Genomic DNA, 12,669 nt, shown 5'->3' with positions numbered 1-12,669 from the left:
AAGTCGTTAAAATAAATGTTCTTTCTGACAAGTAGTAAAAAGGTGTAAAAGATAGTAAGTAAATGATGGTTCAACGAATACGGCGAATGTTTTTGAATTCTGGAGTCCAGAGATTTTCCAGAGTATAAAATTGAACATAAATAAAACATTTATATTGAACTGGATTAAAACCTCCAAGCGGTTTCTGTAAACGTCCAGTTTGTGATTTTGTGACGAATTTCGATGTTCATTGTTCGATAATCACGATTAGGTCAGAAATGTCAATTTTTACAATAATTATTTTTATAATAAGGAATTTGTAAATGCACTTTACTCCGATAGCAGTTTCTCTCTTGATTCAAGTTAAGGTCTGTTGCTCACTGTTTAGCACCCAATCCGTTTTGAATATAGCTCGTTTTTCACATATCCTTTCAACGAACGGTAGGTTCAAACGGCCAGTTCCTGTAACGGTTATGCAAGAATGTCCGTTACAATCAACCGACATTCCATTAGATGATTCCGCTGACCGTTTGGTTTCCTGTTTGTGGTCACATTCCCATAAAGCTGTACAACTTTCGATTGCGCGGACTACATTGTCCCACCGCACGTTAATCTAATCCGCTGGTTAGGCGCACAGCAGAAAAAAACTTGGCACCTTCGTGTTCCACGGGTCAGTTGGGATGATTTTAATTATTCGCAGTTCACAGAACGTCCATCGGTGATCGGCGACCTTCTGCCTATTAAATAAGGCGCCGTTTGGCGTAGTTCCCGCGAGCTTCCTTACGCCGCATGTGCCGGAGGTGATAAATCAGGGCACCAAAAGGTCGCCCGGTCTCGGATTAAACTTCGGAGTGCAGTGTCCCCGGTTGGACCCTTGACTACCGTGTTTGACCAGCACTTTCATTGATCACCAACAGGAGTGACCGATGGCAGGACCTCGTAAAATTAAAACCTTCCCTCCCTGGCAAGGATGGACCGGTCTGGCACGGGAAGCAAAGACCTTCCGACGCCCGTCCGGAGTGAGCCGCACATAAAAATAGTGAAACAAGTTTTATCGCTTGTAAGCTGGCGGAAAAGTGCCGGAATGGGTAGCTACAAACTAGCAGATTGAACCCCTCTTCGTCTTCCCGGCCCTGGTCACCACCTTTTCCCTGACCTTTCTGACCAGTGGCCGTCCGGAGGTTAGGGTTCAAGTGAGATGTTGCTGCTGCCCCTGCGATGTTGGGCAACGGGTAATAATAATTAGGAAAACTTTCAATTTAAATCGGGCCAAAAGTCTCGGGGCCCGGGAAAGGTCGTGCACCGAGTGCGCCCTGTTGACCCGGTCAGCTTACATGCCCCCGGGACATTTGCATACGATTGCATTCGCATTCGGAGCGAGTGTCCTTTTTCTGTCCGGTCTTCCGGGGACTTACCGGGGAAGGATCCAAGAAGGGCCTACGGGACCTCGGGAGGCAATCGCATAAATGTCTTCGCCGCACCCAGACTGGTCAGTGTGAGAAAAGGGTCAGCCTTAAAACGCTCGACCTCGACCCAAACCGTTGCAGTTTGGGATGGGGAGGGGTTTTTTTCGTTGGGAGTCTCCAACGACTGTCCGATCCCTTATTGGATGACCTTTTTCCTTGGACCTCCGGCGAGTAGAATTGCCGAGGGCCGAGAGGGGCCAAGTGTCGTAACCCCGTCCGTGGCGTGCGCCGGCAGTTGACCAATGGCCAGTACGGGCCAAGTGACGTCGGTCAACTCCTGGGGCGTTGTTAACGGGCATGAAAATCCGCATGTAACTACATCATAATAAAAGCATCTCTTCAGCGTCACTGGCCGGCGCCTGGCCGGACCTGAAGGAATGGGCGAGGGAAAAGATTAAGAAAGGGTTCCACGGTTGGCCGGAGAAGGGGCCGGAGCGTTTTGATTAAATCAAATCGGTTCCGGTCAGTCGGCTCCGAGGTTTCCCTGACCGCTGACCAGTCACGACACTCGACGAACCCCGGCTACGGGTCCAGCCCCTTCGATTTGCTAAATGTTCTCGGCCTCGGCCTACCGACTAATAAACATCAACGGGGAAAAGATCATGAGCAATAATGGCGAGCATCAAATGGACAAACTGCCACTTTTGGCTTAGAGTTAATGAAAATAATGGAAAAGATGAAATAAAAGATGAACAAACAGTTAATTTAATTATTCGAAACATGAAAAAACTTCGAAAAGAAGAATTTTTACAATAAAAGCGAAAAGAGAAGAAAAGAACTTACTAAAACAGTCAATAAATTTCGGAAACGGAAAAGTAAAGGTCCCAAGGCGAAGCGTCCAATTACTGCTAAGAGTTGTGTCGGCACGAAATAAAAACAAACGGCCCGCCGGGAACCGTTAGAAACTTAGAAGGGTACCTTCGGCCCGTGCCCCCGTCCGTAATGACAAGATAGCAAGACGGGCATAAATAATAAAAAGAACATGCGCACCCATACGCACACAAGATAAATGAGAAGAAACAAAAATAGTACCGAAATAGAGGAAAAAAGAGAAACAGCACGGGAAAGAAGCCAACCCCGAAGGACGATGATGATGAATATTCCATCGAAAATTGGCAAACAGGATATAAATCAAAGGGGGAAACTCGGTTCACTAGAAAACGGGAGGAAGAAAAAAACGAACCGACCGAAGGCGAGAAATAACTGTTACCAATCGCGAGACGACACAGGATGGGCCACACCGGGGACAGGGGGACACTTTTGGCCACCGTTTGGGAGAAACTGTCCCACCGAAGGACACTCGAGTGTGAGCGTAGCGAGTGTGGCCAACGCCACGAGAAAAGCCCGGCCACCGGAAGCGACACAGCGCGGGAACTGGCGAGCGGAAAAGCCGATTTATGATCTTCGCGCAACTCTTCAGTTTTCCCTATGTACCGGGCCCGGGAGTTGGTTTTGATTTGCTTCTGGATTAATTTGCAATGTCCTTAAACGCCCGGCATCGTGTTTCGAGTTCATTTTGCAGAAACATTCCTTCGGTGGCCATTTGTTCGGTTCGTAAGACGATTCCTCTCCAAGAAGTCGGTTACGCCACGAGGCGAGAAGACACGGCGGGAACACGGGGAATGAAAAGGGGTGATGAGTACTTATTTCATTCCAGCTGCGTGTGTTCGTTTTTTTCCACTTCGCTCATCTTCATCTTGCGCTCCTTGGACAGTTTTGGGGTACTTTTCTTTTTATTTAACTCTTTCACACGGAGCACTCATTCGCGCTCGCTCGCTCACTGTCCCTGGCGCACTCTAACGGCCATCCAATAGCCCCGTGAGTCGTTATGTACTCACGATCGTCTGTCTGCGTGCACGATAGCGGTAATGATAATAAGCGGCGCAAGAGGGAGCCGCTCCGGCTTAACGGGAGAGGAAACGAAAACGAAAAAAAAAAAAATTTGTTAAGATTGGCATCGGTTAAAGCCCATCTTTAATTTTTTTCCCGCCTCGCACACAGCCGAAACCCTGTGGAACCCCGTTTCCGGATGGGCCGCATCGGGCGATGTTTTATGTACTTTCGGCATCATCCTCCGAAGGTGTTGTCCCGCAGAGGCAGCGGCAGCTCATCAGCGTCCTCGCCGTCCGCAGCACGTCCCGCGGATGAATGACTTGACGTGATTTCGTGTCCTTTTTACTCTTGCCGTCAGTTTTGGCGTCGATTTTATTTTGTCCTCTAGGCTTCCCACTGCGTGGGACTTTGGCGGCATTGGAAAACATTTTTCCTTCCATTTCCCCGGAGGGACCGGACCGCATTTTGCGTTGCGCCAGAGAAAGGGGCAACAGTAAAGTGAAATCAAGTCGCAAACATGGGGTAATAGAGAAATTGCTCAATGAAATCGCGTGCTGTTGCGTGAAGGACGCGACACGAACGGAATTCGCCTGCTGCCCAGGACTGGCCTCGTAATGGACGTAATGAGTGTCAAAAGTGCCACCGTTACTTAAATCATGAACAGAGGTAAAAGTATGATACTTAAATGAAGGATAAAACATAAGTACTATATGAAAATTACCTTTCGAAAAAGGTCACAAAAGAACAGACACATAAAGAAAAGCAGTGCGTAAGGAAGTGATGATAGAGTTAAAGTCTAAGGATGAAAAGGTCAGCATTTACATGAGACACTATTGGCAAAACCGTTGTCCTGTTATGTAAATAACAGCTAACAGCACTGCAATCGCTCGAAAAACGTGAGATACAAAGCCAAATAAAATCGTAGCAACAAAACTAAAAGAAAGAAACCTTAAGCTGGCCGAAAGGTTTACGCGGACGCTTTTGGGCCCATTATTTGACAGCCAGTGATCCTTTCTTCGACAGCCTTAAGACATTCTTTTTCTCCATTTTTCGATTGACTTACCCATCGTGGGCAACGAGGCGAAGTGCCTGGCAAACAGAGGCCACCAAAGTGTACCAAAGTATACCAAGGTATAGGATAATTAGCAGTTCAAAACAATCCAACGCCTTCGCGGGAGAGTCTGGGCCCGGGAAAAGGGATAAAAAAGAATGCAAAAGCTCAGCAAAGGGGAAAAGAAATTTTTAATTAGTTTAGTATATACGTTCGATCGAAGCGAATTATATTCTTTTCTCGTACTGTGTAGAACCATAGAACGTACATACGTCACCGTTCGTGCTTAGAAATAACTGTAAAGTGCTGTCCGGAGCACATAATGGCTATCAATAATACATTTTGTCGCACATTACCTAGACTTTGATTTCGTCAAAATGGTTTCCAAATCGTTACAAATTGATTACAACACCTTAAACGAAGCACAAATGCTCAAATATGTCGCCTTGATCCACGGTTCTGTGAGACTTACGCGGAACGTCCGTCTTCGCCGATTGACTGCCACTGACTTTTGGCGGTCGCTTAATATTTGCTCAAGCTTCAAAAAGTTGCCGAAAGTGATAAAAAGATCAATTTCCGGATTTTACATGCTTGAACTGGGAAAGGTTGGCGCGAAGGAACCATAACCCCACCACCCAGGCACGAACCGCGTGAACTGATTTGGAAGTTAAACTTTTACCTCAACTCCTGGTCCCGGTCCTGGCTTACCGGAATCCGCAATCGTGCGAGGTGTTGAAGGCGAAGCGAAAATGGAGGCTTAAGGTTTTCGCGAGACTGATAGCGGGCTACAAAAAATGGGCTGAGATTTGTTTGCCGAACACTCAATTGCTAAGATTTTATTTAGTAACTTTCTTTGCGAAAGTTTATTACTTGCTCCTCATTTTTTTCTGTTACTATTTTTGGTGTTTCGAAAATCACTCGTGTTTTATTTCGTTGTAATTCACTTTGTTGCAATCGTTTCGGGTTTGGAACAGGCACACCAATATCGCTTTTGGCTTTTGGCGATTAAATGATCATTTTATGGTTTGGATTCACTGTTTATTGAATACTCCTATTTAGTCAAAGGGTTAAATATTTAAAATGGTACACCAAATGAAATAACGGCCTTAAATTTCGTAGACAATAAATTACCCAAATTACGATTACATCAGCATCGTCGCGGTATGCCGTAACGTTACGACGGCCCCCCGTATGCGTGTGGAGAGCAAAATTAATCAAAGTGCCACCCGATACGGCGTCCCGGGATGGGTCAGGGGTTTCCCGGGAAAACACAGCAAGGTTTCACTCCTCCGGTGGTGGCCCCGCAGAACGTGCGGAATCGAAAATAAGCATTTTGATGAAGATCTTGGGGGAAAAAGTCGGAATTTGTAATGAACCACTTTCGACGCGCTTACCATTACGCCCGATGGGCAGAGGCCCGAATTAAACATGTGATGTTTGCTTTCGGGCAGGGGATATGTGAAAGGGTTGCCCGGTCCCGGTCAGCACTACCGGTCAACGGTTTTTCGCTCCGTTCAACCGCGTGGACGTGGCTGGCTGGTGAGCCAGGGACAAACACAGGGGCCCCGTCTTGTTCGGCGCCGACGATTTCGCAAAAACAAAGGACATGTTTTGTGGGGTGGTGAAGAAAATGGTCCGAAGTGCCGGCAGGGTGGAGGTTCCGCTCGGGTGGAAATGGTCGATGACGCTTCAAACGTTCCGTCGTCGTCCTTCGCGGGGATGCGGGAATGCCACTCGTAGCAGGGGCGTACAAGAAGGCGACTCGAATTCGTCGAAACAGCCGTACGACGATTGTGTTTCTAATGAAATTTGAATGGTCATTTTGGGGCTGCTGCTTGTTTTGCTTCACATTAGACTATTACGCATGTGACATGTGGAATTTTGTATGGTTTTTTCTTTTTTTTCCATTTATAAAGCACATTAATTCAATATCCTTTATGGTATCGACGAACCAACAGCCACCGGGCGTTCAACCGGCAAGCTTTTCCGACGAGTTATATCACCGACGTGGTTAGAATTTCACCGCCCAACGGCCGGCCGAGTCGGGGTCGTCCTTGATCTGACTTTTGCCAATTGTCGTCCACCTGTGTTTGTGAGTGTGCGATTTCGATGATGCCTTTTTTCGTTTCACTTTCTTCTTTATTGCCCCAAAAAAATTGATCACTCCTTGCGCGTGGCATGTCCTCCCGGTTTGCGGCCCTCCAACGAATCGGGTAAGTGTTACTCTTGGACGCTCCGAGACTCGTGCTGAAACGGTTTAACTGAAATGTTACCTGAACCGAGATGGCGAAAAATGCTACGTTTATATGTTATCAACACAAACTAGTAAGAATACTAGTAATCCCGGTGTAATACTTTGGAACTGGACACGAAAAGTATTACGCAAATCGTGATTAATTCATGTTTTGATTATCGGAAAAGAATGGGTTACTTTGATGTTCGTATTAATCATCGCTTGGTTGATGAGCATGTTTATAGAACCGGTTTAAAGAGTTCCGTTGGAACCACGTGCTGCATTTTACTATAATTTTAATCTACTTCTTAATTTAACCTTCACCGAACGAACGATAAGGAGCCACCAGAGGATACTTTTCAGTCCAGGCCCTACGCCGGAAAATCATTCGCCGTAAGAACGCCGAGGCCAACGGAGTCAACGGAGCGGAAGATAAAAACTGGACACAAGTTAAGTCGGTTTTTTATTCCATTTTCTCCGTCGAAGGAGGGTTTTTTAATGCCCTTTCTCCCCTTTCGCTGTCGTTCTCCGTTTCACTCTCGTGCTCATTCTCTCTCTCTCTCTCTCTCTCTCTCTCTCGAGCCATTCCTGCCGTGAGCCTGTGTAAGGATAAAGTGATGCTGCTTCGGTGAGATCATCGAACGCAGCGAAAGGGTTGCGTGGCCTGGCGTGGCTGGACCCGAAGCGACTCGAAGGAAAGTACAGCGCAAGTGGATCGTACGCACACCATTAAAAGAGCCGGACCGAGCGACGTGCCAGGAAAAGGGAAAAAGAAAAGCCGGCGCTCGGCCGGAAGAAATAAGCGAGTGCGAGTTGGACAAAAAAGCCCGGCACAGAAAAAAAAAACGGAAAATAACGCACAAAACTGGTCAGCTCCGGGTGTGCGTGAGTGGGTGGCTTGGAAGGAGTTCCGGCGGAAGGAACGAGCGAGCGCGCGGTATGGGGTTCGGTTCGTTTTTTCTTTGCAGCTGGATGCGTTTTTTTGTGGCCGTCGCTGGAATTTGCTTTTCTTATCGCGTCCAGCGAAGATTCCACGACGTTCTTTCGCGTTTCTTCCCGCGTTTCGCTTCGGCTTCTCGCGTTTCCATCAGTGTCCGGTTGGTTGATTTGGCACTTTTTCTTCCCACCGTCCCACCGTTGCACCTGTGCCGCTGCCCGTCCCTCGGCTGGGCATTGGGAACGAAACGGAACCCGGCCAAAAGGGTGAATTTTTAATTTGATTCTTTTTAACTTTCCTAATGACGATAAATTTAATGACGCTGTTATATAATTTATCTGAAAATGATGCACGCAGCGGACCGGATGTGCGCTGCGCGGACGGCCCCCATGGCTGGCCGTGGCCTCGGCTACGTCCTTTTTTGGAGTTCCTCGGTTCGCGTGTCCAGGACGACGTCAAATGCGGGCGACGTCTTGGAACAGTGCGCGGCGTTGGCCAGCGCAGTAAACGTTAATGGCATTGCTCATTTACGCCCTCTGCCGATGGGTGGTAGAGCAGCGAAAGAAATGTATAAAATTGGAGTTTTTATAGCTCAAGGCACCGTTCGGATGCCGGAGTATTGGAAAGTAATCTGTTCGTTTTGCAAATTAAACTTATGAAACTTTACTGTTCTTCCAGTGTTCGATTTCATATTATTATTTAAATCATTTTACGTAATGATAATATAAGAAATTCGTGATTTCATTTTCCAGTGACTGCAGGACTTTTCCCAAATAAACGACGAACCTCGATTGCTGCAGATCCTGGACGGCACCTGACGCTGGCGACGATTATGGCGCTCGTGGGCGATTTTCCCGGGGTTCCGCATTCGCGCGTCCGGTGTGACGACCAGCTGGACTCTAGGCAACCAGCAACCGACCCGCTGGGGGTGGTTTTAACATATAAACACATTTATATATATCAAATTGTTATCATACGCACATCGGCCCTTCGGCGTGTGCGTGCGATAGGAATGGTTGGAACTTGTTGTCCACCCGGTGCGGCCGTGTGTCTGGACCGACCGAGGACGAAGGATGCGCCCATAAGAGGGGCGCGATACTTTGGTCCCTGGCCGTTCGGAATGTGAATGTGAAAGGAAAACATACACTCCAACACCGCAACATCCTCCCGCAACCCAAAAGTGCGGGGTGGCCAGCCAGCATTCCTTCCCAGCCCCCAGCCCCCAGCCAGCCAGCCAGCCAGCTATCCGGTGGAATGGTTCGACGGGTAGCAGGAATTTCTCCTCTGCCTTCTGGCGAACACCGACAAGATTCAAAATATTCCCAGAAACAGCGCGGCGCGGAACTGGGGCGGAAACCGTCACAAGTGTGTGTGTGGGTGTGTATGTGCGTGTGTGAATGAGAATTGAGATTTTGTAACCCGGACTCTTCCTCCGCCCTCGGCAGACAATCGTTGTCCTGCGTCCCTTCGGACGGCCAGCGGCGAAAGTTTCCACTCCGCTCGGACTTTCCAATCGGCGAGCCGCGTCCCACGGGGCCATCCCCGTGCCCCAGCTTCGCCTATCGATCGGTCGGCACACATACACACCCACACACACACACACGAGAGCATACGTAAATCGGCCACCGCCGGCGAAGAATCGGAACCGGAAAGCGGGAAAGTGAAAGTGCTGATTCGGAAGGACCAAAGCACATACCACGGGCCAGGCGCACGGGCGACGCCATGGGAACCCCCGCGGGGGGGTGTGAAGGGTGCGGGAGGAATGGTGGGTCCGGGGTGCGGTGAATGTTTTATTATAATATATGTAAAACCCGCCACCGGCACCGGAGGGAGAAATAATTTTCAAATTTCTAATGCCCAAGACATCTGCATATGTGTGCGGGCCGTGTGTCCAGCGCCGTGTCCTGGGTCCTGGGGAAAGGGGGAGGGTTCTGGTTCGTGTGTGGGAGGCGAGTGGAAATTACGAGTTGTGCAAGAAAATCGAACCCGAGCTGGGTGTATGTCGCCGGCGAGTTTTATGCTGCGACCAGATGGACTCGGGATACGCGCGGTAGTTTTCGGCCCGGCCCGGCCCGGCTCGAATGGGAGGCTGAACAGCTGCATGGGAAACCGGGGCGAGTGTGTGCCGACGGATAAATCTGGGCCCGGTGACCAGATAGGGTTGGATGGTAGTTTGTGGGTGGCTTTGGCCGACAGGAATGCAAGATATAGTGGTCGACCGGTCGCCGTTAGGGCCATCTAAGCCGAAGGGATAAAACAAGGATGCCGGCTCGAAATTGAACTTTAAAGTAAAACATAAATTGTCAATTTTCCTTCGCGGCGTTCGCAATAAACATTAAGCGTAATTGCATAACACTGGTGCTTTGAATCGAAATTGTGCCCATTTCTTGACAAGGTATTGTTATTGTAGAGAAAATAGATGAGTAAGATTGAAACGAATCAACATACTTGAATATATTTCACTGCAGCGCTTCACATTGGTTGAAACTTTTTAATAAAATTCCAATCAAACTTTTCAGTCTCCAACATAGACCAAACATCGGCAACAAACCAAACTATTAACGGCATGAGCGGCCGCCTATCGGAAGACACTAATTCCCTTCCAAAAGCATAAACAAATCTCCCAAACACGGAGGGGAGCCAACAACCCGTCCGCTGACGGTGGCACGGATCAGTTGATCTTAATTAAGAACAAACCAGCGCCCGGTGGTGCTTCCGAGTGGTGCGCCCGGCGACCGGTTCTCCTTCAATGGAATGGATCATAATTTAATATTAACTCATAAATTAAACCTAATAAAGCCACGGGCACCAGGCTCGAGGCGCCGGGCCGGGCCTGTGCTGGGTTTCAAGGCTGAACACTTAACGCACATGGTCCACACATCTGCGTATCTGAGAAAACGGTACCATGCGTGGCCATTCGGCGTGGCGCTTTACTCAACGCATGGCTCCAATCTTGGGCTCCGGCGATTCCTTCGGGTAGCGGCAGCACACAGCAGAACACTCCTTCGGGCCCGTCGGAATCGAACCGGTTGATGCCTGCAGTGTGATTCCGGTTGCCTCTCGGTGGCGTACATCGCGTTTCACATGCGCTTCAGTTAATGTTATATGATACGTGTCCCGGCAACCGGGCAATGCGACGGATCAAGTAGATTAAAAATTGAAACTAATTTCGTCAGTCATTGAGGGAGCAACTTCAGATAGTCTTCTAGTTTTGTGTCGTAAACTGTGCTTCAATACGCTTAAGACGACAAGCACTGATAGGATTACTTTTTGTTTAGAAACAATATTTGCTAAAAGTATGTGGAATGAATTTCGACTATAAGCAGTCGCACCAAACTACGCTGTTTGAATTTCACTCAATTAAGGTAAAAGTGCCTGGTAAAAGAACTCAATCCGAGAAATTAGGATTAAAAACAGGAACAAGAGGTACCTAGGAAGCTCGTAAGCGGGAGGTAAATCAAGATCAAGCAAAGGCTGGAAGTAAAGTAAGAACAAAATTCACACAGAATCAATCGAACAACACGAGAATTCCATTTAAATTTCAACCCTTTTCCCAATCAATACTATTGTCATCTGCAATTTGGCCTCTTGCCTGTTGCCCTGCCGGAATGGGTCCGTCGCTTGTTTTTAGTTTTCCGTATTTTTCCAGAGTTTCTGTGCCTTTTCCTATCGCTTGATGGGTTTCTATTTGTTTCCGTTGCGAAGTTTTATGCTTGAGGCGGGAAAAGCCTATCTAAGAAAAAAAAGTTGTGCGTACCACGATAAGAAACCCAAACCAGAGGCCCAGCGTTCAGCGATCGCAACTACGACGATCGAACAGAAGATGCCATTTCGTGGGAAAAAAAAGAAAGCCTTCGGAGAAAAGCTCGACTCTGGTCTGGTTTTCATTAAAGGCATTAAAATTACAGTCAAACCTGTGGCTCTGTATGTGTGTGGGGGGGGAGTTCCAATATTTGAACAGATTGGAGTTTTGTTCAGCCAACGACACGCACACACATTGGCCACTCGATTTTCCAACGCTCATTTCGGCCCACGGTCGCCGGTTTTTGTTCGAGCACTTTTCGGTTATCGTTTTCGGTGGCCTTGTCGCCCGGCGTGTACTGTTACTTGTACATAATTATTTTCTCTTCCTTTTAATTGCCAAACGCCAAAACCGGGGGTGGCGGCCGGGGCGGGACGAAGTGGGACGAGATTGTGGATGCAAATAAAAAATTGAAAAGAAAAGAGAACAGAAAAGAAAGTTCCTAATGTAAGCAGAATCTTGAAAGGATTGGAAACCGGAGACCGCGACGCGACATAAAGTGTTCCGATAAATGGTGACCGAACGGGGCAGCGGGCCTGGGGCACTGTGGAGGGATGACCGAAGGAAGAGGAAAAAAATCCATGCCATTAGCCCAACACGGGACGCGCCCGTATATACGTGTAATGCCGTCGTCATCCTCGCCGGCTTCGGCATCATCATCGGCCCTGTCAGCATGTCAGCGGCGCTCATTATGCAAAAGCTGAAACCGAATTTTCCTGATCGCCTTATCGGCGGTGTTAATCGACTTGTGCGTTGTTTTAGTGCGAACCTGCGAACGTCGTCAAAAAACGAGCGAGTTTGGCAACTGGCCCCATTGGCCCATTCCGGCTGCAACCGTCTCCGGGGGTGCATTCGCCCGGACCGGAGGGGATGGCGGGCTGGGATTTTCCATAAAAATGTAACCCTTTTCGTGGAAAACCCTTCACCCTGGGCGGCCAGCGCTTCGGTGTTCGATTTTGTGACACGCGGCATTCATTTTTACGAACGAACGCGAAACGAATGGAGAAAAAAGAAAACCCGCCCCGTGGCAAGATTTTTCCCGCTTTCCGTTTGTTCGGGAAAAGTTTTTAAGTTCACGGCGCGCGAATTGAAAGATCCGTTGGCCGCGAGGCAACTCGCAGTTGGCGCGTGTAAAAAAGAAAAAAAAATCAATAATTAATTATGTACAAGTTGTCTTCAGCGCCCGGCGCCGGCCGAAGAAGGTCCCCTTCTGGTACCCCGGTGGAGTGCCTATTGTTTTAGTTTGGGCTGTGTTTCTTCATTACCATGATTTGCTTCCTGACGGAAAAAGGGGTTCCTTCGGTTTTTCTTTTCTGATTTTTTTTGTTTTCCCGTTGTTCGGCGCTATTTTCTAATTATTTATCATTA

The sequence above is a fragment of the Anopheles bellator genome, chromosome 2, assembly GCF_943735745.2.
Source record: "Anopheles bellator chromosome 2, idAnoBellAS_SP24_06.2, whole genome shotgun sequence".
Lineage (NCBI taxonomy): Eukaryota > Metazoa > Arthropoda > Insecta > Diptera > Culicidae > Anopheles > Anopheles bellator.
Note: the sequence above shows the minus strand (reverse complement) of the source record.